Genomic DNA, 26,232 nt, shown 5'->3' with positions numbered 1-26,232 from the left:
GTGACATTTTTGCAAGGGTCAGAAGTTATAACAGAACTATAGAATCCCGTTCTTTTCCCCCCAAGAGCAGTCTAAAAGCACAACAAAGGCACACACACGTACACAAAACTCACCAACCTCACATTGCATATTAAACCGAGGAAACGTTTATTTGCTGCAAATTTTTCATTCAGCTCTAGTAAATAAGCTGTTGGAAACCAACTAAACGAAAATCTGTTCCTCGACATCTGTTTCCTCTCCTTTTTTCGGTACTGTGGTATTTGCACAGTGGTTTATTACACTCTGAGGCTGCCTGCCTTTTAAAGTGGTAAACACTTCAATTTTCTTTGAGAATGAGAACACCAAGACAGCAGCATTTATTTAGGTACATAAAGCAGAAATGACTTTTTTTTGCAAACATCCACAGCAGATAAAAATAGGGCGAGATCTTCAAATAAGACCAATGCAGCCTACCTAAGAGGGTCTTCAGAGAGCAGAGACTCCAATCCTTCTCTGAAGACTGCTGGGCACCTTCATCCCCTCCTTGACATGGACAACCATTTTGTGTGGGAAGCGCATCCTCCTCAACGGTCCAAAATTACCCCCTGATGGCTGTAGTTTCTTAGCCCATTGGCCTCATAGTATCAGTAGCTTCCCTGCCTTATATTTAATGCGTTGGATCTTTAAATTGAATTCATTGATGCCCAATGTGCTGAACAGTGATTGGGACCTGTCGTGCTTTTTATAAGTTGTATTAATGGATCTGGAATATCGCTGTAGATTTTCTGTCTAGGACTTTAAGAAATTGCCCTGATTGTCAACACCTGGCATTTAAAAGTGCATTGTGGTCTGTAATTGTATGCTGTTTCTTGTCTGCAGAATGGTTGGCGCGTCGGTCTCCATTATGAATTGTTAAGTGTTATTTGAAGGTATGTATTTCTGAAAAAAAATATTTTTTTTTTGTGTAACCTTGGAATGACAAGATTTGCTAGTGATTTTTAATATTTCATTCACGCAGCTCGTAGAAGCCTTATGTGAAACGGGGCATTTAGCACAACCCTGTTGTGCACCTTTGCCTTGCTGCTTTCATCCTTTCCACTGGCTAAAAGAGGACTTGGAGCATTGGACTCTGTTCTACTCTACGGCTCTTTATACCACATCCCGGATTTTGAAATTGAAAGAATGGACTATCGGCTATGAGTACTTGAATTGTATATGGGAGTGGTCTCTACTTGCACTTTATTGATGCTTTTTGTATATGTGTTTTGACTACAAATATTTTTTCATTATATAATCATTTAAATTATTGAGGTTTCTCTTGACGTGGATGCCTTTGGCTGTATACCTGTGCTTCGTTTCATGTTACTCTTTTGGGGTTGCAAATCCCTAGGTGGGGGCAGGAGATCCTCTGGTTTGGAGGCCATCCCCCTGCTTCAGGATCATCAGAAAGCGGGGGGAGGGAAGGGAAATGTCTGCTGGGAACTCTATTATTCCCTATGGAGACTTATTCCCATAGGAAATAATGGAGAATTGATCCGTGGGTATCTGGGAGGGCTGTTTTCTTAGGTAGAGGCACCATATTTGCCACATAGCATCCAGTGCCTCTCCCCAAACTACCCCCCAAGTTTCAAAAAGATTGGGCAAGGGGGTCCATTCTATAAGTCCCCAAAGAAGGTGCCCCTATCCTTCATGATTTCCTATGGAAGGAAGGCATTTAAAAAGGTGTGCGGTCCCTTTAAATGTGATGGCCAGAACTACCTTTAGAGTTCAGTTATGCTTGTCACACCCTTGCTCCTGGCTCCACCCCCAAAGTCCCCAGATATTTCTTGAATTGGACTTGGCAACCCTACAAGTTATACTCAGTGCTCTAAGGAGGCCTACGAGCAGCTTGAATAGCCCAGCTTAGCTCAAGCTTATCAGAATCTGGAAGCTAAGCAGGGTTGTCCTTGGTTAGTACTGGATGGGAGTCTGCCAGGCAGGGCTTCTTTTGTAGCAGGAACACCTTTGCATATTAGGCTGCACACCCCCTGATGTAGCCAATCTTCCTGGAGTTTACAGTAGGCCCTGTACTAAGAGCCCTGTAAGCCGCAGGAGGATTGGCTACATCAGGGGTGTGTGGCCTAATATGCAAAGGAGTTCCTGATACAAAAAAAAGCCCTGCCGCCAGGGAAGACAAGAGTTGCTATGTGAAGGAAGGCAATGGGAAACCACCTCTGCTCATCTCTTGCTTGGAACAACCCGTAGATGAGGTCACCATGATAGAGTTGCCAACCACCAGGTGGGACCTGGACCTGGAGACTTTTATGAGTGATCTCCAGCTGGCAGAGATCAGTTCCCCTGGAGAAAATGGCTGCTTTGAAGGGTGGACTTTATGGCATTGTACTAGGCTGAGGCCTCTCCCGTCCCCAAATCCCACCCTCTCTGGGATCCACCCCTAAAGTCTCCAGGTATTTTCCAACGCAGACCTGGCAACCCTACATGAATTGGTTGTGACTCAAGAGGCTTACAGCAGCCGCAGTTATGCCAGTGCAGTAGTCAAGGAGTTACCTGAGCTAAACAGCAACTTTTTCATGACTCTCAGTTTCTCAGACTTTCCCAACAGTCATCTTTTTGCCTGTCTCTTTTGTGAGCACTACTAGTTCACCTGCCTTCCTGTCAACTGTCAGCTTCCTAAGGAGGGGCTACAAGTTATAACTCAGTGGGTGAGACCTTGTGTTGTATGTAGGAAGACCCAAATTCAGTCACTGGCATTGTCCACCATAGGATCTCAGGGAATAGCTGTTGAAGACCTTTAGCTCATGCCTTTCTTTTTAGCTGACAAGAAGACGACCGTAGATTTATACCCCGCCCTTCTCTCTGAATCAGTCTCAGAGCAGCTTACAATCTCTTTTATTTTCTTCCCCCACAACAGACATCCTGTGAGGTAGGTGGGGCTGAGAGAGCTCTCCCAGAAGCTGCCCTTTCAAGGACAGCTCTGTGAGAGCTATGGCTGACTTAAGGCCATTCCAGTAGCTGCAAGTGGAGGAGTGAGGAATCAAACCCGGTTCTCCCAGATAAGAGTCCCCACACTTAACCATTACACCAAACTGGCTCTCTGACAAAGAGAGGCACGGCCTCTGACAAGGAAGGCACTCTGAGACTCATTCTGTTTAGTAGTTGGGGGAAATATTATAGAGGTGAAGGAGATGGAAGGGAACAAAAAGGCACATGGAACCTCTGACCTGGATAGCTCAGGCAAGCCCTATCTCTTCAGATCTCAGAAGCTAAGCAGGACCGACTCTGGCAAATAGTTGGATGGGAGACCTCCTTGAAATACCAGCAGTTGGGAGGTGGGGGCAGGCTTTATTCAGTTTCAGTCACCTCCCTGAATATTATTATATTATTCATACTCCTAGTAGGAGTCAGTCACCAGCAATACTCCCTCTAAGCTGTGGAGTCTTGTGAGCAAGATGAGTTTGAGCTGGCTACCTAAGAGGAATCACAAGGAGAGACGGAAATGAATCATTGTGAAAATTCCTTCTACTTTGTGAGCTACTGGCATTAAAGTTGTGAGCTGTTGCATCAATTGGTTTGTTTTGGGGCCATTTTTCCTGAGCTAAGACGACGAGTGAGCTGGATGCTAAAAAACTGTGAGCTAGCTCACACTAACCCAGCTTAGAGGGAAAACTGGTCACCAGAGGTCACCATGATTTCCAGGTGTGTGCGTGTGCGCGCACACACACACATGCACATAAAAATACAAAAACAAACAACCCCCCCCAAAAAAAAAAACCAACACAAAAATGCACATGAATAAATTATCTGGAGCTGCTGGACAGCTCAGCAGCTAATGGACAGTCATAGTCAGGTGCACAGAGACCTGCAAGGAGTAAGTCTCAACATAAAATACAAAATGTACACATTTGAAAGGGGGGAAAATGAACAGTTAGGTTGGCTGAAACAGCAGTGGTGCCAGATGTGGTAGCAGGATTTGTGCTGCAGCTGTCAGAAAACAATAAGACACATTTGAGGCATTCGGGCGCAGATGATTCCATCGAATTTCAGCTCCGTCATTTGCTACAAGTGAGTGGGACATAAGCCAAACTGGTGGGTCATCAAACATCCCTTGTAAATAGGGAGGGGGGGGAATAGAATTTAGAGGACAGAACTAATTATAGCCGATCGCTTTACTGAAGAGACAAACGCAGAAGTTTGGCAAACAGCTGGGGAACATTTTAATCAGCTGAGAGCGGCTCGCTCTGGCTCCTTTAAGGAAAGAGATATTTAATCAGTGTGTATCGCTTTGTTTATCTGTGGGAAGGAAAGACGATTGCGCTAATGATGTGGAATGTCTTTGGAGTAACTCACTGCACTGTGGAACTTTTTGGGAACTTGATGAGTTTGAGCTGGCTACCTAAGAGGAATCACAAGGAGAGACGGAAATGAATCATTGTGAAAATTCCTCTTGAACCAAATCTCTCCCAGCAAATTACAGTAGGGGCTTGTACAAGGCAATTTTCGTCTTTTTCTTTTCCTCTCCCCCCCCCCCCTACTTTCTACCGTTTTAATTTATTCTCAACCCTCCTGAGAGTTCCATGTCTCCTAAAACATCCTCTGACTGCAGCAGACCATTTTCCCCGAGTTTATTTTCTTTCTTTTTAATTTACGTAGTCATGTTCCCCCCTCCCCCCCGAGCATAAAGAAGCTCATACTGTGTCTATTGGAAGCCTGGTTTTGCCGCATTTGTGTTCAGCATGGGTCAGCTCTGTTACTGTGATAAGGAAAAAGATGTAAGCTTTTAGACAAGTTTATAATAACTTGTGTAATGGTTGCCTCGTTGCTGTTAGCAAGAAACACGCCACTATTCTGATTCTTTTCTTTATTCAGTCTTTGGTAGATTTTTGCTCCGCTCCTTTTCCTGAAAACTTTTGGAGTACCTTTTAACATAGATCAGTTAAAATATAAATCAGAATTATAGGTTGCTAGTCGCCAGGAGGTGGCTGGAGCTCTCCCGCTATTACAACTGATCTCCAGGCGACAGAGATAAATTCACCTCAAGAAAATGGCTGCTTTGGAAAGTGGGACCAATGGCATTATATCCAATTTAAGTCCCTCCCCTCCATAAACCCTGCTCTCCTCAGGTTCCATCCCCAAAATCTAGAGGTATTTCCCAACCTAGAGTCAGCAACCCTAGAATTATACCATTTAAAACATCTAATATATTAAAGTAAAAAGTGGTAAATATTATATCAGCCGCCCTGAGCCTGCTTCGGCGGGGAGGGCGGGATACAAATAAAATAAAATAAAAATTTAAAAAATATATTTAAAAGGCAGGGCTTTTTTGGAGAAGGAATGCACAGGAACGCAGTTTCGGCTAGCTTGGCATCAGGGGTGTGGCCTAATATGCAAATGAGTTCCCGCTGGGCTTTTTCTACAAAAAAGGGGCCCTGTTAAAAGGGAACAACATTTAAAGTAGCATTAAAAACAAAAGCAAAACCATTTCCCCTTCCCTCTCTAAACTAACTGGAGGCATAAAAAAAAAGATTGATTAATCAATATTTCCTTACTTTAAATATTATATTGGTTTAAACTAGATAACAGTTTGTTGACTGAGCTTTTTCACCATTTGGGGTTTATGGAGCCCCTAGCCTGATGGCTCAGAGTGGTAAAGCTGCAGTACTGCAGTCGGAGCCCTCTGCTCACGACCTGAGTTCGATCCCAGCGGATCTGGTTTAGGTAGCTTGTTCCAGGTTGACTCAGCCTACCATCCTTCCGAGGTCGGTAAAATGAGTACCCAGCTTGCTGGGGGGAAAGTGTAGATGACTGGGGAAGGCAATGGCAAACCACCCCGTAAAAAGTCTGCCGTGAAAACGTTGTGAAAGAGTCGAAAACGACTGGTGCTTGCACAAGGGCCTACCTTTACCTTTAATATCTCGGATAAGTAGTGTTTTAAGGTTTTTGTGCTGGTCACTTTAATTGACTGTCCTCAATTTCCTTTCAGTGAAATCTTCAAGATTAAAACAGAATATGAGGCAGGGTTTGAAACACGACGATATCAGCACAGTTGAGCTTCTTGCAGGAAAATACACGGTGTGTGAAGTTTTTATATCATTTTATACATCTTTTGGGGCAGGAGGATTAAAAGGTAGGTGCCTCAGCTTTGCATCCGAGATGTAGTGGAAAGCGGAGAGGAGAGATCTCAACCGCTGCTGTGGAGAATTTGAGGCACCTTCATACAAAAAGAAACAGGTATTAATAGCGGCAACAGCCTTATAGTTAATTATAATTATGCGCAGCTTGTAAATGCTTTGAATTTTTAATGGGCCTCTGGAATTCTCTGCAGAGAGTGATTCAACACCAATAACTTTTTGCAGTCCTCTTTCCCCATGTACTCCAGTTTGAAAATGACATGCGCTTTTTGAGGGGCTATCACAATGCAGGAAATGATTTAAGTTTATTAGCATTCTTTTTATTATTTTTTTAAAAAGAGAAACTCCAACCTTTCCAGGTGATTTACGATAAAAGTTATAGTACGGCAATACATTTTAAAAGCTGCCCTCTCCTGTAGCTGGTTTCGGCTTCCGATAAAATTAGTTTCGGCCTTCATATAGATATATTTTGTGTGAGGACCTATGGTATATATATATGAATACTTTATTGTCTTGCATTTATATCTTGTACGGTTATTGCGGCTGGGTTGGGAATAAATGGGAAGGAAGCCCATTGCATGACAGAGCAGGTAAAACAAAAAGGGTGATATTTGGAGCTGTGTCTTAGTCTCTCTGGCCTCATCTGAACATGCTGGAGAATGAGGTGATAATGAGGTGGCAGAATGGACTGTACCACTTGAGACTGCAGGCAAGAGATTACGTTTTTCAAAGTGCCCTCACATTAATAATTCCCTGTAAGTGGATAATTAACATAGGTTCCAGCCAAGCTCTTCTTTTCTCCCTGAAGAGCTATTTTTAATTTGGAGGCAGTTTTTATACAAGGAGCATTCAAATGGGATTCTCTTCATCTGAAGTCGGACAGGGTAGGGTCTGTTTTTCCGCCTCAGGATCCTCCTGCCTTGTTGTGCTATGCGTGTAGACAAGGACTCAAGAAGCATTGTGTAGTGGCTAGAGTTTTGAACAGAGATCTAGGACAGGGGTGTCAAACATGCGGCTCAGGGGCCAAATCAGGCCCCCAGGGGGGTCCTCTCAGACCCGTGAGCAAATCAAAAGTAGGTTTGCAACTTACAGATACACACCTGAACAACACCTGAACAGCATACTCAAGACTGCTACAGCACAGACATTGCCTCTGGTTTTTGATGCAATAATTCAGAACAAGAGGTGTCAGTTATCAGAAGCTGCTAAATAAACAAAATATTGCAAGAGTACTAATGTTTTAAGCATGTTTTATTTTAAGTTTAAAAAAACCCCTTTAATTGTGTGTGTTTGTGTCCGCTACCTGGCATTACATTTCATGACACACATGGCCCAGCCTGACAGGGTCTCATTAATCCCAGATCCGGCACTCATAACAAGTGATTCTGACACCCCTGATCTAGGAGATGCTTTATTGAATTCCCTTACTGCCATAGAAGCATGCTGGGTGACCTTGAGGTAGTCCTAGGGAGGCCAGGTCTCCTGCTTTTATGAGGACCTCTTGTTCCCCTCCAGCTTTGTTTGCCATGGGGGAAACGTGGGTAGTGGTGACATCACAATGTAGCTTCTAATGTGACCTGAAAGTGACCGCACATTGCCAGAATGATGATGTCATTTCCGGGTCATGCTGGATGTCATGGTGCTGCCTTCAGTGTCATGGTGTTGCTGACAAGGACAATGTCACAATGTCACCCACCTTGGTAAGTCTCTCACCAATCGCCAGCCTTAGGCTGCCAGCCGTGGATTAGAGCAAGGGTGGCCAACGGTAGCTCTCCAGATGTTTTTTGCCCACAACTCCCATCAGCCTCAGCCAGCATGGCCAATGGCCGGGGCTGATGGGAGTTGTAGGCAAAAAAACATCTGGAGAGCTACCGTTGGCCACCCCTGGTTTAGAGTGTCTGTCAGAGTGCAAAAAAAAACCAGCCCTTCCTTGCGCAGAAAGATGGCTTCTATCTGCTGAATGGACTTTTGCATCTAACCCCACATTGCCTCCGATATCCTTTCTAAAAACCACTTTAAGAAAAGAGAGGTACCAAATGGACATCTCTAAGGAGAGCCTTTATGGTCTGGGTTAGGGTTGCCAGGTGGGGCCTGGAGATCTCCCTTTTACAACTGATCTCCAGCTCGCAGAGATCAGCTCCCCTGGAGGAAACGGCTGCTTTGAAGGGTGGACTCTATGGCATTATACCATGTTGAAGTCCAGGGATGGAATTCTAGCAGGAGCTCCTTTGCATATTAGGCCACACACCCTTGATGTAGCCAATCCTCCAAGAGCTTACAAGGCTCTTTTTTGGAAGCTCTTGGAAGACTGGCCACATCAGGGGTGTGTGGCCTAATATGCAAAGGAGCTCCTGCTAGATTTCCACCCCTGCTGGGGCCCCTCCGCTCAAAACCCACCCTCCCCCAGATCCACCCCAAAGTCTCCAGGTATTTTCCAACACAGACCTGGCAACCCTAGGGTGCCTCTGCTGAGAAGACCCTTTTCCTAACCTCTGAAGGTAGGGCATCTGGAACAGAGAGTTTCAGATGAAGATAGCAAGCAGAGAGGCTCAGGTAGAAGAACAGGAAAAACATCACCCCACCTTCGCAAGGAAGGCTGGGGAGGGGAAGCTGTGGTAGCTTTTGGGGCCCAGGGTGGAACCTTGTAGCTCAGGGTTGAGCCAGCTAGCATGAATCATTGGAATATGGAGGAATTTTGCATGTGAATGGGTGGAACCTGGTGGATTTTTCATTGGGTCCTGTAGAAAAAGGATCTTTGTTAAATGGGCTCCGATGTTTATTGGCCTAGTAGCAATTATTTGACAGAACATAATTTTATTTGTTGGGCCATTAAAATCATATCTGATTATCAAGCCTGCTTTTGCCTTAATGGAGACACGACTCTTGTGGGTCAACAGGAATAGCTTAAGGAGCCTGCCATGGAAAATAAAATAAATCTACTCTTTTATTCAAATGGTAAGCATTCTCATTAGCACCTCCTTGCAGGGCTTTTTTTTGTAGGAGGAACTCCTTTGCATATTAGGCCAACCCCCACAATGCAGCCATCTTTTGACTCTCCCACAACTTAAGTTTCCCCATCTGGCATCGACTAGTGAGTCCAAAGTGTGGTCAAATCGTAGCCGATTTATGGTGACCCCATGTTTTCAAGGCAAGAGACTAACAGAGGTGGTTTGCCATTGCCTGCTTCTGTATACTGACCCTGGAATTCCTTGGTGGTCTCCCATCCAAGTACTAACCAAGTACTAACCAGCACCTGTTGGATCTGGTTTAGGATGGCTGGACTGGTCAGAGCAGAGTGCTCCTTCTGAGCTTCAACCCAGCAGCATGGCCTAGTCTAATGGTTACCACACTATCTCACAAATTGTACAGAGAGCCTTACTTTAAGTTAAGGAACCAATATTGGTGCATTTATTCAAAGAAAACAAAACGTATTAGTGTAGCGGAGAGAAAGTGTGACTAAACTGTTCTAACTAACTGGATGGCTTTGGATTGTAGTAGGCTATCTGCTTAGTTCAGAGCAGAAGGAGAGACACCATGTTGTTCCTCCTGATGCATGCACAGAAGAAGCAGGAAGAGGAGATGAACAAAGAGGAAGGAAATTCTCTGAGATTGCACACTAGCAATTAGAGAGGTTGAGTGAAAGCAGAGCAGACAGAAAGGAGACTGATATTGTCCTAGCTATCTAGCTTGCTCTATGGTGTTTGTAGTCCTGGTGGACTGAACGAGAAACATCGCCAGCCTGTTCTTCTAACAGCACCATCTCTGCTTAGCTTCCATAATCTGATGAGACCGGGCTAACCTGGCCCATCCAGGTCTGGGCAGTAAGGAGAGCCTTGACCTTTTCCTTCATGACTCCCAATTTGGGACATGGGCTCCTTGAAGAGGTGAGGTGGGCACCATCTTGGAGACCTTCAGGAGGTGCTGAAGGCCTCCTGATTTGAACATAAGAGAAGCCATGTTGGATCAGGCCAATGGCCCATCCAGTCCGAAACTCTGTGTCACACAGTGGCCAAAAAACACAGGCATCATCATGAGGTCCATTAGTGGGGCCAGGACAGTAGGGCTGAAGTAGGTCTCCGGTCCATGTGACTGCCGGGCGCCCCCACATGGGAAGGCAACCCGGAAGCCAGATTGCTCTTTGTTCCCCCTCGGAGGGGGGGGGGAGAAGCGCTAATGCTCTCATCAGGTCCTTTAAAAAAGCTGGAAACAGCTTGGGGCGGCTTGGCAGCTCCACACCGCCAAGCCGCCTCACTTGCGCCCTTCCCCTTCCAGATGGCGGGGAGATGACTGACGACCGGCTCAAAACTTTGCTACCACTTTCACAGTGGTAGCTTTTTGAGCTGGGTGGAACGGCCAGAAGGACTGGGTGAGTGCGGGCTGGGGACACCCGGCAGATGTTCAAGTGTGGAGGGTTTTTTTGGGCCGACTTCAGAGGCGTCTCTGAGTCAGCCCAAAGTGCCGGTCTGTAATCAGCCTAGAAGTCCTCACACTGTTGTTCCTCCCAAGCACCAAGAATACAGAGCATCACTGCCCCAGACAAAGAGTTCCAACGATATGCTGTGGCTAATAGCCACTAATGGACCTCTGCTCCATATGTTTATCCAATCCCTTCTTGAAGCTGGCTGTGCTTGTAGCCGCCACCACTTCCTGTGGCAGTGAATTCCACGTGTTAATCACCCTTTGGGTGAAGAAGTACTTCCTTTTATCCGTTCTAACCTGATTGCTCAGCAATTTCATTGAGTGCCCACGAGTTCTTGTATTGTGAGAAAGGGAGAAAAGTACTTCTTTCTCTACCTTCTCTATCTTGTGCATAATCTTGTAAACCCCTATCATGTCACCCCCCGGTGGACCTTTCTCCAAGCTAAAGAGCATCAAGCATTTTAACCTTTCTTCATAGGGAAAGTGTTCCAATCCTTTAAACATTTGCCAGTAATTTTGTGTGTGTGTGTGTATGAGGGGGAGGGGTCTGAATTGCAGACCTCTTTTAAGGGGAGGGGAAGAGATTTAAGGCTTGCTGTTTTTTTTTAGTTTTAACTGGAATTCTAAAGAAGCCATTATTGCAAGGCACCCTGAACCATGAAAAAAGATGGGGTAGAAATGTTTTAATAAATATAAATAAATTAGTATCTCTTGCTGGGCCTCCAGTATAAGGCTTAATTTGACTCTGTCATGTCAATGAACACTTAAAAAAAATGTTCACAAGGCATGTCTCCAAAAGGGAAAGAACTGAGGCAGTGATTTACAAGGGATTGCAAAACAGAGACTCTGCCTGGTTAATAGGGGAAGTGCCTTTGTTTTGCCTTGCTTGGAGGCGCCTATGTAGAACTGACATCCTACCGGAGCCGGATTAACAATTAGGGCAAGTAGGCACTGCCCTTTGGGCCCCTATGCCTTTAGGGGCCCTGGGCCAGCTTTTCCCCACAGTTTCCCCCCTGCAGGTGCAGCCAGCAACTGAGCTGCTCTTTGCCCAACTTGCCTGGTGCAGCTGCTGCTGGCGTTGTTGCCAAGTTTGCCTCTCTCTGCCTCTCCCCTGCAGCTTTGTCAAAGGGGCTTTTGAGACGGTGGCTGCAGCAGGGGGCATGGGCTGTGGGGTGGGTGCTCAGACTCTGAGATAATTTGCAAGCCCTCCCCGCCCGATTTCAATTGCCTAGGGACCTCCAGAGGGTTTAATCTGGCACTGCCTCCTACTGGCTTGTATTTTCATGGACAGATGCAAGTACCACTAAGTTACTTGTTCTTTTATATATATATATATATATATATATATATATATATATATATATATATATGGAAAATGTCTCTTATTCCTCATCTTTATGCACTGCGCTTCTGTTTTCCCTTCCTTTTAACAGAACATTCTTCTCTCCACCCCCCACTCCCACCGCTGGCATCCTTGCATGCTAACTATTTAAGATTTAAATTCAGCTTTGCAACTTTATAGCCAAAGTTGACTCCTGCTGTGGGGAAGGGAATGGGACAGATGGCATGAGATATTACTGTAATTTTACTGACAAAGCACTAAGCAAACCGCAGAAGTAGTTGGAAATGCATTCGTCTCTTTCCCCGTGGAAGGAAGCTTAGCAGTCGCTGAAGCACCGTCTCGATAAACGTGGCTTACGGTGATGAGGAGGAGGCGTTCACCTGTGTTGTTTGTTTCCATCATCCTCATTTAAATGGGGAAGAAAAGCCCACCCTCCACAATTCAATTAGAAGCAAATGTGGTGTTTCAGATTTATTACACTGAGCTACACCAGAATGCGGGCGGCAGTGTGGAAGTCTCTGGATTGCTCTTGGCCACATTGTTCCTCTGGGATCGCTTCCCTGGAGGGCCATTCTTCATAAGTTAAAGGGCCAGTCTGGCTGTGATGGAGGGCAGCATCCTTTCTAGCAGTGGCTGGTCAAATACCTCTAAGCCAGGAGTGTCGAACTAATTTGTTATGAGGGCTGGACTTTGTGGGGCTGGGTTGATGCATGTCATAAAATGTAATGCCAGGTAGTGGAGAGATAACCTTTATAAAGGACACAAACACAATTAATGATTTTTTTTAACTTAAAAAACAAATACATGCTTAAAACTCTTGTGATATTTTGTTTAAAATGGAAAGGTGGAGGAATAGTTGGATCTGGCAATGCAATTTTAAAAATAAAACACCAAGAAAAAGCATAATGAACACAGCAGAAACTAAAACTATAAAATGCTCTGAGCCTAGGAAAACATGAAATGGCTGGGCATTGCAAACTTCTCCCCTGCCCCTGGGTTGGCAATGGCTCTCCAGCGTAATATCCCCCTTTGGCTGTGCGTTCCCAGGTTAGAGTACTCAATGGGTGACATCACTTCACCCGGGTCCATTCAGCAGAGACAAGCTGGCTCAAAGCATCAGTCCTTTATTTGCAAAGACCAGGAAGCAACAACTTTAGCTGGCCTTAGGAACACGGGAAAATGAAACTGAGCTCCACTCCATTGAAACACATTGCAACCCAGAAAAAGTTGCAGGGGAAATGTGGAGTGGATTTTCCATTAAGGGCTCTGGGTCTAGACAGACTATCTTTCTGGGCACAGAAACCTTGATGGAAAATCCATTCCACATTTTCTTTGCAGCTTTGAAAGCGCAGAGGAGCTATCTGCTGCAACCTGCAAAGAAGGCAGAAGGAGCTGAGAACTTTGGCAGCTTCAAAGCTTCAAAGGGTGAGGGCAGGAGGGGGAGGAGGGGGGAGAAAAGAGCCATGGGCCTGATTGAAGCCCTAGGTGGGCCGGACATTTGACACCTCTGCTCTAGGCACGCAAGCAGAGAACAAAGAGTTGGCTTTCCAGTGTGCTTGCCCCCTAAAATCTAGGATTCAGAGGTATCCTGCCTCTGCACATGGCGGTGCCATCTTGTTTCCAGAACAAAGAGTTGTTGACAAGATGTGTGTGTGGGGTCTCTGAGGAATTGTGGGAAAATGGGTGGGGAGGAGATAAACAGTTTTGAAAACTTCTGCCCAAGCTCCATTATGCTGCAGATCTTAGGGGACTGAGCAAGCTAATTTCCCTCCCTTTTGGCTTCCTGTTCCTCTTCCTCCTTATTTGACTGATGCTTAACATTCTGTCCCTCTTGATCAGAGCATGCTCAGTGAGTCCATTTTAGGTTTTGTTGTTCTTTGCAATGAGTTCCATGCCCAGTTTAGTGACCTGAAGTCTTCATTTCGAGCTGGTGGTCTTCTATTGAGCCACCATGCTTCAAACTCAAATGACAAGATGCCGAGTGTTTAAATAGTCCTCTGATGAGAATTAGTGGGTACGGGGTTGTAAAAAAAAAATCCCAGCAGGAACTCATTTGCATATTAGATCACACACCCTGACATCACCGGAAGTGATGTCACCCATTCAGTAGGTTACTTTCTGCATATTGACACAGAACAGTACAATGCCATCAGCTGCAATTCATGGATGTGTGTTTTCACATAGCCCAATGAGAGACCTTGTTTAGCCCCCCCCCCCCCCACAACATGGCCGGGGAGAGAGAGCCACGTGTGGTGGAGTGGGCAGCAGCAGGCTCAACTTCTCCCAGGAGGGGGAGCTCATGGGCAGCTCTGCATCTCTCTCTTTGCAAGCGTGTTGGAGGCTGGAGGTGGCAGAGAGGACAGAGCGTGTGGTCTGGGAATGCATGGCTGCCTAGTGCCTTCCCTCTGTCTGAGACCTTGTTTTGAGCTGCAACCCTGACCAAGCCAGCCAGAACTGTGTTCCTGTGTGTTCTTGTCCAAAAATACCCTTGTAAGTAGCAATAAAATGTTTAATGGCTTGCTGTTTTTATATTGATAATAGCTTAATTGTAAGCCACCTTAAGCAGGACTCTGAAGTGGTGGCACAGAAACCCTCAAAATAAGTAAATTCTCCGAGCAAATGAGAATGATATGTGTGTATGAACCAGCCCCGGGCACATGAATCAAATCCAGCAGCATCTTGGAGACCAAAAGTATTTTGGCAGTATGAGCTTTCACGAGTTAATCTGATAGGGAGCTTTGGCTTTTGACAACAACAACAACAACAACAACAACAACAATTTTTATTTATATCCCGCCCTCCCTGCCGAAGCAGGCTCAGGGTGGCTCACAACATAATTCCATACATTAGTTGTACAACATGATTACACAAAAACTACATTTACAGTTTAATTAAAATCTATTAAAATTCTAAAATTGATAAAAATATGCTGGTGCTATTTACAAAGGTGAATTCCTTAGCAGTTACCCTCTTGGTCGGTGAAGGCCAATTGAAAGAGGATAGTCTTGCAGGCCCTGCTGAACTGTTCAAGATCCCGCAAGGCCCGCATTTCCTCTGGAAGTTGGTTCCATAGGTGTGGAGCCATAGTAGAGAAAGCCCGATCGCGGGTGCTTTGTAGCTTCACCTCTTTCGGCCCAGGAATAGTCAGCAGGTTTTTCCCAGCTGACCTCAGTGCTCTCTGGGGTTCATATGGGGAGAGACGGTCCCTAAGGTAGGCAGGTCCTCGGCCATATAGGGCTTTAAAGGTAATAACCAGCACTTTGTAGCAAATCCGGAATTTTGAAAACTGCTACCCCCAAAATCTTGTTGGTCTCTGGTCTCCAAGGTGCAACTGAATTCGAATCTGGCTGTTGTACTGCAGACAAACCCTCTGAAACTATCCCTGAGCACGAATCTCTAATTTTGCAGCTGAGAATCTCTGATTTTGCAATTTGAATTTCGTTGTGTATGAAAGGCGGGGTGGTGGTGGTATAACACTAATTAAAATGAATACCAATAAGCCGAGTATGTATTTAATTTCAAAATTAAGTAAGAATGAGTTTTTTGGACAGTGCTTTGGAAGTGAATGTTTAGAAACCTTTAATTATGTATGTGCATCTTTTCTACACACACGCACACATATAACAAAAAATAAAAGATCTGGGAATATGTGCACAAGCCTAGAATGTTTTCTGCGCTCTCTCATTGCTATTGACAAAAGCATAGTTTTATGTATTCGAAACAGCATGTGGCAAAATATGTGCTGAGTTTTTTATGAAAATCCTCCATTAGCTTTTTTGTATTTTCCAGGGCTATTAAAATGTCACTCGGGGTAAATAATACATGATATTCTACCTGATAAATCTCACCTGCTTTTGTTCGCTCTCTTGATCTGGTTCGGTAATAACTCAGGTACTGGATGGCTTCATTGGAGTAAGCATCGCTGCCATAAAGAAATCCAAGCTTTCGGCTTGTAATTCCAATTTCATCAAACCCAATTCAGTTATTTGAGATGTCATGCTATGAGAATTTAAACAGCTTCCTTTCTCCGTGGCTGCAATGCATCATATACCCCCTTTGGTTTAACCAGTCTAATTTACTGTGGTTAGGAATGCATCTCCTAGGCTTCTGATAACTGAGAGACTGCACAGGTATTGGCTCACATGGCTACATAAGGACTTAGGTTAGCGGGGGAAAGAAAAAAATTGGGAGATCTGCAGATATTTGGTTCAAATGGTGAAATTCAGAGCTTTTTTTTGCAGCAGGAACTTCTTTGCATATTAGGCCACACACCTCTGATGTAGCCAATCCTTCAAGAGCGTACAGGGCTCTTAGTACAGGGCCTATTGTAAGCTCTTGGAGGATTGGCTACATCAGGGGTGTGTGGCCTAATATGCAAAAGAGCTCCTGCTACAAAAAAAAAGCCCTGATGAAATTCTGTCTCCTCATCACCTCTTTGAACAGGCTTTCCTCTTTATTCTCAGCCATCAAGATCCTGTACCTGCCCAATTTTTGTCTACCATCAAAATAAATCCCCTTGGGAGGGTTGTGGGGGGAGGGAGTATCACATGAGAAAAGAAAACAACACCTCATCAATTTACAAAGAGTTCTTACCATAGAGTTTCTGTTGATTCCTAGAGATACCCTTTTCACTTCCCCACCCCCAAAGGGCCCTATGCGATGACATTACCCAGAAGTCACATCATCTCACAGGTCATGTTGCACCAGGGACACTCTAATATTCATGATAAAACTCTATGGTACAAAAGAGTTTTTACTGTGAATCCTAGAGCATCTTCGACATGATGTGCTGTCATGATGGTGATGATGTAACTTCTGGATGATGTCATTGCACTGCATGCACCTGGCATGCGCGAGGAGTCCTCCACTGCAGCAGCAGAGGAACTTGGGAACCCTATCTGAGTTCACTGTTGACTCTGACTAGGTTTGTCTGGGATGTTCATCACTTTGAGTTCTGGAATGCAAATAATGATTTTGTAGAACCATTAATGTGCAAATCCAGATAACTGATCATTGGATTTCTATCCCTCATCTTCTACTGCTTCAGCATCAGTTTGCTTCCTGATTTAAATCTGTTAAACTTTCCAAACATCTCAGCCAATCAGGGGTCATGCAATAAATGTGACGATGCTACTTAGCAAATAATATCTGTCTGTATGTTGAAGATATTGAATGCATGTGTAGATGATGCTTCTGGATGGACTGGGAGCCAGAGTCATTAGTGGTTAAAAGTGGTGAAATCTAATCGGGATAACTGGGATCGAATCCCAATCCTCACTCCTCCTCCACCTGAAGCCTGCAGGGTGATTTTGGGCCAGTCCCAGTTCTCTCAGAACTCTCTCAGCCCCACCTGCCTGTTGTGGGGAGAGGAAGGGAAGGAGATTGTAAGATGCACTGAGACTCAGAGTGAAGGGCGGGGTATAAATTCAATCTCCTCCTCCTTCTTCCTGATAAGTCAGGATAACATGGCAAACTAACTGTGAGCAAACAAAACTATTTATTTATTTGATTTTTTGCCCACCCTTCCCGTAGAACAGGCTCAGGGCAGGTTACATCATAAAACAGTCCACAGTAAAAACAGTAAAAGGCCTAAAATCTAAAAACAGTAAAAGATCTAAAATCTAAAATTACGAAGACTAAAATGGCAGATTCCGCCTCACAGATGTGACCTAGCAGATCATGTAGTGCTGGGATGGAATGAGAGGTAGTGTTTTCTTGAAGGGGCTATCATGTCTAAGATCAGAGAGACTCAGGTTCAAATTCCCACTCCGGCATGGAAGCTTGCTGGGTGACCTTGGACCGGTCACACACTCTCAGATTAATTTACCTGTTGTGAGAATAAAATGGAGCAGAGGGGAATGATGTAAGCTGCTTTGGGTCCCTGTTGGGGAAAAGGTGGGGTATACATGAATTAAATAAACCATCAGCTGCTATCCTTGAATGTGGGGTTGTAAAATGGGAGGAGATTTTGAAGTGGAGGAAAATGTAGAGTCCCCTCTCCACTTTCAGCTTAATCTTCATGTCCCCTTCCCACTGTGCAAACAGTTCATATCTTGATGAAAATCCAGTAATACTCGGATGCAAGGCTCATTTTGTAGCAGGAACTCCATTGCAAATTGGGCCACACAACCCTGATGTAGCCAATCCTCCAAGAACTTACAGTAGGCCCTGCAAGAAGAGCCCTGTAAGCTCTTGGAGGATTGGCTACACTGGGGGTGGGGGTGGAGCCTAATATGTAAAGGAGTTCCTGCAAAAAAAAAAAAGCCCTGCCCAGATGCATTGGATGCTGTTGCCTTTATCAATCCAGGTGCACAAACACAAGCAGCTGCATTTATTATTATTTTTTTTAAAACATTTAATTGATTTATTGATTTTTGCCCTACATGAACTCTTTTACTACCAGCAATTTCTTATTAATATTAAAATAAGCTAAATGCAAAGGTGTGTTGAAATGTAATGAGCTAAGTGTAGAAGAGCAACAGAAATGCTAAGACCTCAGCAATCAACTACAGGTAAGCTGGGGTTTCTGTATCCCTGGACTCTAGAGAAAATTATTGCAATGATTGTAACTTAAAAAGAAGCCAGATGAGGACTGAGCAAGCGCTAGGAGGCACAGAATGTGAGGGAAGCAGTTTGTCTTTTGTACCATCAAGTCTCCTAAGGTCACTCCAGCAGCTGCATGTGAAGGAGCAGGGAATGAAACCACTTAACCACTACACCAAACTGGCTCTGGACTGAGAGAGATTCCATAAATTGGAGGAGACTTCAAGACCAACAAGATTTCCGGGATATAATCTTTTGAGAGTTAGAACTCCCCCAAACAGATCCCTTCCAACTAAGGGTGAAATTCTAGCAGGAGCTCCTTTGCATATTAGGCCACACACCCCTGATGTAGCCAATCCTCCAAGAGCTTACAAGGCTCTTTTTTGTAAGCTCTTGGAGGATTGGCTACATCAGGGGTGTGTGGCTTAATACGCAAAGGAGCTCCTGCTAGAATTCCACCCCTGCTTCCGACTCATATTTGAGTATTTTTTTGTATCCCCCCCCCTCTTTTCAATACGTTTTGTTATATAGGTAGACTCTCTCAATTCTCAATTCAGCTATTTGAGAGAATAATAAAATAGTGGGTCTAAAAATAAAAGGGCAAGAATATAAATTACAAGCATTTGCAGATGACCTAGTATTTATTTTAGAAGAACCATTGAACTCTATAGAAAATCTGAAGGAAGAGACGGAGAATTTTGGAGAAGTAGTGGTATGAAAATCAATTATCAGAAAACCAGGATTATAGTAAAAAATATGACAAAATTGCAAAGTTTAGAACTGTCAGAGAAATCTGGTTTTCAAGTTGGAAAAAAAAAGTGACCCATCTGGGTGTACAGTTTACTAATAGATGTAGCACCTTATTTTAAGACAATTATATGAAAACTCTAAAAGAGATTGAAAAAAGCCTTAATATCTGGAAGCAGGGGTGGAATTCTAGCAGGAGCTCCTTTGCATATTAGGCAACACACCCCTGATGTAGCCAATTCTCTGAGAACTTACAAGGCTCTTTTTTGTAAGCTCTTGGAGGATTGCCTACATCAGGGGTGTGTGGCCTAATATGCAAAGGAGCTCCTGCTAGAATTCCACCTCTGTCTGGAAGAACTTACAGTTATCCTTAATGGGCAGGATTGCTGTAATAAAAATGTCTATTTTACCCAGGCCTTGGATTCAGCAGGAGCTCACAGGAGCACAGCTCCTGAACCTTTCTGAGGGTTCCCCCTCCTCCTCCCCACTGTGTCCATTGAATAGTAGGTGCAGCTGCATAACAATCCCTGGATGAGCTCCACCACCTCTCTCTCTCTCTCTCTCTCTCTCTCGGCTTGGCTTCGCGAACGAAGATTTAAGAAGGGTGCAATAGTCCACGTTTGCTGCAGGCTCGCTGGTGGCTGACAAGACCAATGTGGGACAGGCAGGTCCGGCCACAGCGGCTGCAGGGAAAAGTCTGATTTAGGGTTGGTCCTGTAGCAGTGCGATTCTTCCTCAATCTCCTTTTGTCCTCAAGACCAGCTATGCGTGTGTTCTCAAAGGAAGAGGCAGCCTGGTGGATGGTGTGCCTCCATGCTTTGCGATCTGAGGCTAGGTCAGACCACTGGTGATGGTTGATGTGACAGGTGCTAAGGGATTTCTTCAAGGAGTCCTTGTACCTCTTCTTTGGTGCCCCTCTATTTCGATGGCCGGTGGAGAGTTCGCCATACAGGGCAATCTTGGGAAGGCGGTGGTTTTCCATCCTAGAAATATGCCCTGCCCAGCGCAGCTGCGTCTTCAAAAGCAGTGCCTCGATGCTGGTAACCTCTGCCCGCTTGAGGACTTCAGTGTTGGTCACAAAGTCACTCCAGTGGATGTTGAGGATGGTGCGAAGGCAGCGCTGATGAAAGCGCTCAAGGAGTCGCAGGTGATGACGGTATAAAACCCACGATTCGGAGCCATAGATGAGGGTTGTCATCACAACCGCTTTGTAAACATTGATCTTTGTGCCTTTTTTCAGATGCTTGTTGCTCCACACTCTTTTGTGCAGTCGGCCAAATGCACGGTTTGCCTTTGCCAGCCTGTTGTCAATCTCCTTGTCGATCTTGGCATCTGAGGAGATGATGCACCCCAGGTAGCTGAACTGCTGGACTGTCTTCAGAACTGATTCACCCACAGTGATGCAGGGAGGGTGATAATCTTCCTGGGGTGCAGGCTGGTGGAGAACTTCTGTCTTCTTCAGACTAACTTCTAGGCCGAATAGCTTGGCAGCCTCTGCAAAGCAGGACGTCATATGCTGCAGAGCTGATACCGAGTGGGAGACGAGTGCAGCATCATCAGCAAACAGTAGCTCTCGGATGAGTTTTTCCATTGTCTTGGAGTGTGCCTTTAGTCGCCTCAGGTTGAACAGGCTGCCATCGGTGCGATAGCGGATGTAGACACCATCGTCCTCATCTAGATCTACTGCGGCTCTTTGAAGCATCATGCTAAAGAAGATCGTAAAGAGAGTTGGCGCGAGAACGCAGCCTTGCTTTACACCTGTGCCTATTGGGAAGGGCTCCGAGAGGTCGTTGCAGTGTCTGACTTGGCCTCGCTGGTCTTCGTGTAGCTGGATGATCATGCTGAGGAACCTTGGGGGACATCCTAAACGTTCCAAGATTTGCCACAGGCCTTTCCTGCTAACGGTATCGAAAGCTTTGGTAAGGTCGACAAAAGTCACATACAGACCCTTGTTCTGTTCCCTGCATTTCTCTTGGAGCTGCCTGAGAACAAATACCATGTCGGTGGTGCTCCTGTTAGCTCTGAAGCCGCACTGGCTCTCTGGGAGGAGTTCTTCTGCAATGGTGGGCACCAGTCTGTTCAGGAGTATTCTGGCAAGGATTTTGCCTGCGATGGAGAGCAGGGTTATCCCCCGGTAGTTGGAGCAGTCTGACTTTTCCCCTTTGTTCTTGTATAGGGTGATGATGATTGCATCGCGAAAGTCCTGTGGTAATTTGCCTTGTTCCCAGCAGGTGACAAGTACTTTGTGAAGTGAGCTATGTAGTACTGTGCCCCCATGCTTCCAGATCTCTGGTGGAATTCCATCAACTCCTGCTGCCTTGCCACTTTTCAGTTGCTTGATGGCTTTAACAGTCTCTTCTAGGGTGGGGATCTCATCCAACTCTGTTTTCACCGGTTGAAGTGGGGTGAGGTGGATTGCTGAATCTTGAACTACGCGGTTGGCACTGAAGAGAACCTGAAAATACTCCGACCACCGGTTCAGTATGGATGCCTTGTCTGTGAGGAGCACTTGGCCGTCTGCACTATGCAAGGGACTCTGAGCCTGATATGATGGACCATATACTGCCTTCAGGGCTTCGTAGAACCCTCTTAAATCACCAGTGTCTGCACACAGCTGGGTTCTCTCTGCAAGCTTGGTCCACCACTCGTTCTGAATGTCTCGAAGCTTGCGCTGGAGGTTGCTACATGCAGCGCGAAAGGTTGCTTTTTTCCCAGGACAGGAGGGCTGAGCAAGATGTGCTTGGTAGGCAGATCTCTTTTTTGCCAGTAATTCTTGGATCTCTTGATTGTTCTCATCAAACCAGTCCTTGTTCTTCCTTGTGGAGAACCCGAGGACTTCTTCAGAGATCTGCAGGACGGTAGTTTTTAGGTGTTCCCAGAGTGCTTCTGGAGAAGGGTCTGTGGGGCAACTGAGGTCCTCAATTCTTGACTGGAGTTTTGCCTGGAAGGCAGCTTTAACTTCGGCTGACTGGAGGCTGCCAACCTGAAACTTCCTCCGAGGGATACCTCCTCTCCTGGGTGTGGGTTTAAAGTGAAGACGGAGATTGCAGCGTACAAGACGATGATCCGTATGACATTCTGCGCTGGGCATTACTCGGGTGTGTAAGACATCTCGAAGGTCTCTCTGGCACACCAGAATGTAGTCGATAAGGTGCCAATGCTTGGACCGTGGGTGCATCCAGGTTGTCTTCAGACTGTTCTTCTGCTGGAAGATAGTGTTGGTGATGGTGAGCTGGTGCTCCATGCAGAATTCTAGCAGGAGGCGCCCGTTGTCATTGCAGTTGCCAATGCCGTGTTTGCCAAGTACTCCTTTCCAGGCTTCCGAGTCTTTACCTACTCTGGCATTGAAGTCGCCAAGGATGATCACCTTGTCCTCTGTAGGGGTCTTCCGTACGAGGTTGCGTAGATCAGCATAGAACTTGTTCTTTTCTGCAGGATCTGCTTGAAGGGTTGGGGCATACACACTGAAGAGTGTTGCATGCTGCTTGTTTTGAAGTGGGAGGCGCATGGACATGATGCGATCTGAGTGACCTGTTGGCAGGTTTTCGAGTTTGGAGGCAATGGAGTTCCTGACCATGAAGCCAACGCCAGAAAGGCGGCTCTCAGCCTTTGACTTACCCGACCAGTAGAGGGTATAGCCAGCACCGTGTTCTTGAAGACTACCTTCCTCAGGGAAACGGACCTCACTGAGAGCTGCTATGTCGATATTCAACCTGAGAAGTTCGTGGGCAACTAGAGCAGAGCGTCGTTCAGGGCGACCGCTGCCTACTGTGTCAAGCATGGTTCTGATGTTCCAACACGCAAGCTTTAGTCTTTGCACACTTTGTGAGGCAGGTGCATGCCTTTTCTTTGTTGTTATTTTTCGACCGCAAGTAAGGATGCCCGTTGACCGCGGCTAGCCAACTGGGGTGGGGGAGACGAGCTTTGTTTAGGCCACCTTTTCTAGGCCCCTCTCCGTGTGGAGCAAGCAGTGCTGTCCCTAGATAAGGCTGCTTGGTCGTTCAGGGTGCTGCCGAAAGATGCTTTCGTCTCCGGGTTAGCATCAGGCGACCAATATCCTGAACCGCCTACATGCAGGATCGGGACTGCGGCTTCCAGTGGCACCTTCCACCTGCCGTTTCGCCCCTTGCCTATCGCTGCAGGACTTGATGCGTTGTGGGTTGTGTGTGTGGATATGCCCTTCAGGCCTGCGCAGAGGAATTTTTTAGGTGAAGCGCAGTGTGCGCGGTACTGGCTCCACCCTTTCACCTGGGGGTCATCTGCCATGGCCCAGTAAGCCGGGACGCCGACAGTGAGTCCTCCAGGTGGTAGGTGTTACATTAACGAGCTCTATCTGCCCGGGTTTGATGTTAGAGTTTTCCTTCTCTTAGGCTGACGAAGTTGGTGGGCCCAGCCTGCCCATCCGGTTATACCGCCGGACAATTCGGTCGCACCATGACGTAGCAAACTCTGTGAAAACGGGGGGGACCAGCGAGAAGGTGTTGCTACGGATGCAGTAATGCAGGAGAGGCCATTGCAGTGACCATCTGCCAGGCATAGCCAGACAGTGACCACGCGGCGTTCACTACACCGGGAGAGGAGAGGCTATGTATTGCGCATGCACTTTCCCTGGGGGGGTAGGATTCCCAGAGGGAGCCCACCCCCCACCACCCCCGCTCCACCACCTATTTTTCTACAAAACGACCCCTGCCGAAATTAATCTTTCTATTTCAAACTATTCCGGTTCCAGTTATAAAGACACTTTGGGGTTTGTTTGTTTTGTTTGCATTTTTATATGTGTGTGCATTTGTGTGTGTGTTTCTGTACCTGGAAGTCATGTCGACCTCTGGTGCCTGACTCCTGCTGGGGGCCTGGAGGATAGTCAGGGTTGAATAAAGCCTGCCTCTGCCTCCAGCTGTGGTATTCCAAGGAGGTCTCCCATCAAAGTACTTGCCAAGGGTCGGCCCTGCTTAGCTTCTGAGATCTGATAAGATTGGGCTTGCCTGGGCTATCCAGCTCAGGGCTCGACTCGTATTTGATGAAGGGAGCTTCTCTCAGAAGCTTTCATCCTTCAGATCTTGGTGGTCTCTAAGGTACTGCTTGAACTTGCATCTGCCAGCCCCTTACAGCATTCCAGGGACTGCACTGTAGGCAATGCCGTTGCAAGGATTTCTGATGTGCCAGCTCAGATTTTTTTTTTTAAATTGTTGTCTTGCCCTTGGGAACAGAAGAGACTCACCACTGAGAGTTGCCAAGTGGCTGCGTGCTCAGCCAGGAAAAATATCTCCCGAGCGATTGCTAAAAAATGCAAATGCACCAAGTGTTTACAATTGTGTCGATGCTCTGCAGCCATGTTTCTGCCGCGATTCTGTTTCAGCACATTAAAATCCACACAATGGAAGTACAGTAGCATATTCCCCAAGGCAGGCTGATTTATCTCTCGGAAAGTTTTCGTGCATATCCTAACTGCTGTAAACAGGGCCCCCATTTGCTTTCCAAGCGGGGCTGTTCTTTGTAATTAACTTTCTTTTTGTTTGGTACAACAAAGGATGGAAGAGTGCATCCCCTTTTATTTGTCGAAAGGGGGCACTGTTAAGTTTTGTGTCCTTGCAAAACAAGATTTAATTGCTTTGCCTTGTAGTTGCTTATTTAAGAATGACGAAAGCGAGACCGGTGCTGTATCTCATGCAGCATCACAGTGGTTAACTGGATGCTCCAGAAAAACCTTCCAATTGGACACACATTCAAAAGCCTCCCCTTCTGGGTGTCCCCCGATAACTTATTCCATAATGGCTAATAGTAATAGTAAGTGACTTAAATATATATCTTGCTTGGTGTGTGTTTTCCATTGTATCATTTCTAATAATTAATAATGTGTTCTGTTTTTCTTCTTGCAGCTCCAGAAAAAAAAAATCATCTCGGTCAATTTATAAGAAACAATTGTTGCATTGTGATCTCAGGAGCCGTTCTGGAATATCCTTTGTTTGACCCCTAAGGAAGGCCAATGGGCTGAAATGTGTACAGTCGGGGTCAATAATGGTCATTTTTGGATATCACTGTACAATTTGATTCTTAACTGAGGCATCTTATCTGGTGCCTCTCCTCAAAAGAACTACCAAGTTTCAAAAAGATTGGAACAGGGGGTGACCCTGTCCTTCATAATTTAACTTAACTGCTACGGTCACCTCAAGAATAGATCACTGTAATGCTCTCTACATGGGGCTACCCCTGACGCTAACCCGGAGACTACAACTAGTGCAGAACGCTGCGGCACGGCTGTTAATGGGGCTACCACGACGGGGGCACATTCGGCCAGTGCTGAGAGAGCTGCACTGGTTGCCTGTTGTGTTCCGAGTTCGCTTCAAGGTGTTGGTATTAACCTTTAAAGCCCTTTATGGTCAGGGACCTGCCTATCTGCGGGACCGCCTTTCCCCATATATCCCCCAGAGAGCACTGCGATCAGGGACAAAAAATCTGCTGTCTGCCCCTGGCCCAAAAGAAGCCAGGCTATCCGCAACAAGATCTAGGGCCTTCTCGGTGGCAGCACCAGAACTCTGGAACACCCTCCCAGAAGCTATAAGGGCCCTGCGGGATTTGTCGGCGTTCCGCAGGGCCTGTAAGACCGAACTGTTTAGGCAGGCTTTTCTGGTTGACTGAAAATGGGCTGCCACCGGACATCCTACAGAAGCTGGCGGTCATAGTCAGAACCCAATACCGCCAGACTGGATTGAGATAGCGTACTAGTTTTTAACTTGATAAATGTTTTATGGTTTTATATGTTTTATGGAATTGATTGTTTTTATGATACTGTAAGCCGCCCTGAGTCCGCTTGCGGAGAGGGCGGGATATAAATGTAAAGTAATAAATAAATAAATATAAATAAATAAATAAATAAACCAGGGCCAATAGCTGTTTTTTTAAAAAAATTTACTTCATAATAAATTTATGAATATTTTTGTATATCTGTCAATATTTAATGCTTTTAACCCAACGAAGTAGGGTTTCCAGGTCCAACTCAAGAAATATCTGGGGACTTTGGGAGTGGAGTCAGGAAGCTTTGGGGGTGGAGCCAGAAGCAAGGGTGTGGCAAGCATG

General features: G+C 45.8%; 2 long non-coding RNA genes across 2 annotated transcripts; both read left to right on the top strand.

The window, feature by feature from the left end:
* Positions 1-743: 743 nt before the first annotated feature.
* Positions 744-1,301, top strand: LOC132582458 (uncharacterized). Its single transcript, XR_009556191.1, has 2 exons — positions 744-908; positions 998-1,301. It is a non-coding gene; the product is annotated as an uncharacterized LOC132582458 (long non-coding RNA).
* Positions 1,302-4,228: 2,927 nt separating this feature from the next.
* LOC132582456 (uncharacterized) lies at positions 4,229-26,097 on the top strand. The gene is made up of 4 exons (XR_009556190.1): positions 4,229-4,452; positions 5,960-6,048; positions 25,035-25,230; positions 26,038-26,097. It is a non-coding gene; the product is annotated as an uncharacterized LOC132582456 (long non-coding RNA).
* The last annotated feature ends 135 nt before the right edge of the window (positions 26,098-26,232 follow it).

Source organism: Heteronotia binoei, chromosome 14 (assembly GCF_032191835.1).
Source record: "Heteronotia binoei isolate CCM8104 ecotype False Entrance Well chromosome 14, APGP_CSIRO_Hbin_v1, whole genome shotgun sequence".
Lineage (NCBI taxonomy): Eukaryota > Metazoa > Chordata > Lepidosauria > Squamata > Gekkonidae > Heteronotia > Heteronotia binoei.
Note: the sequence above shows the minus strand (reverse complement) of the source record. Positions and strands in the feature narration are given on the sequence as shown.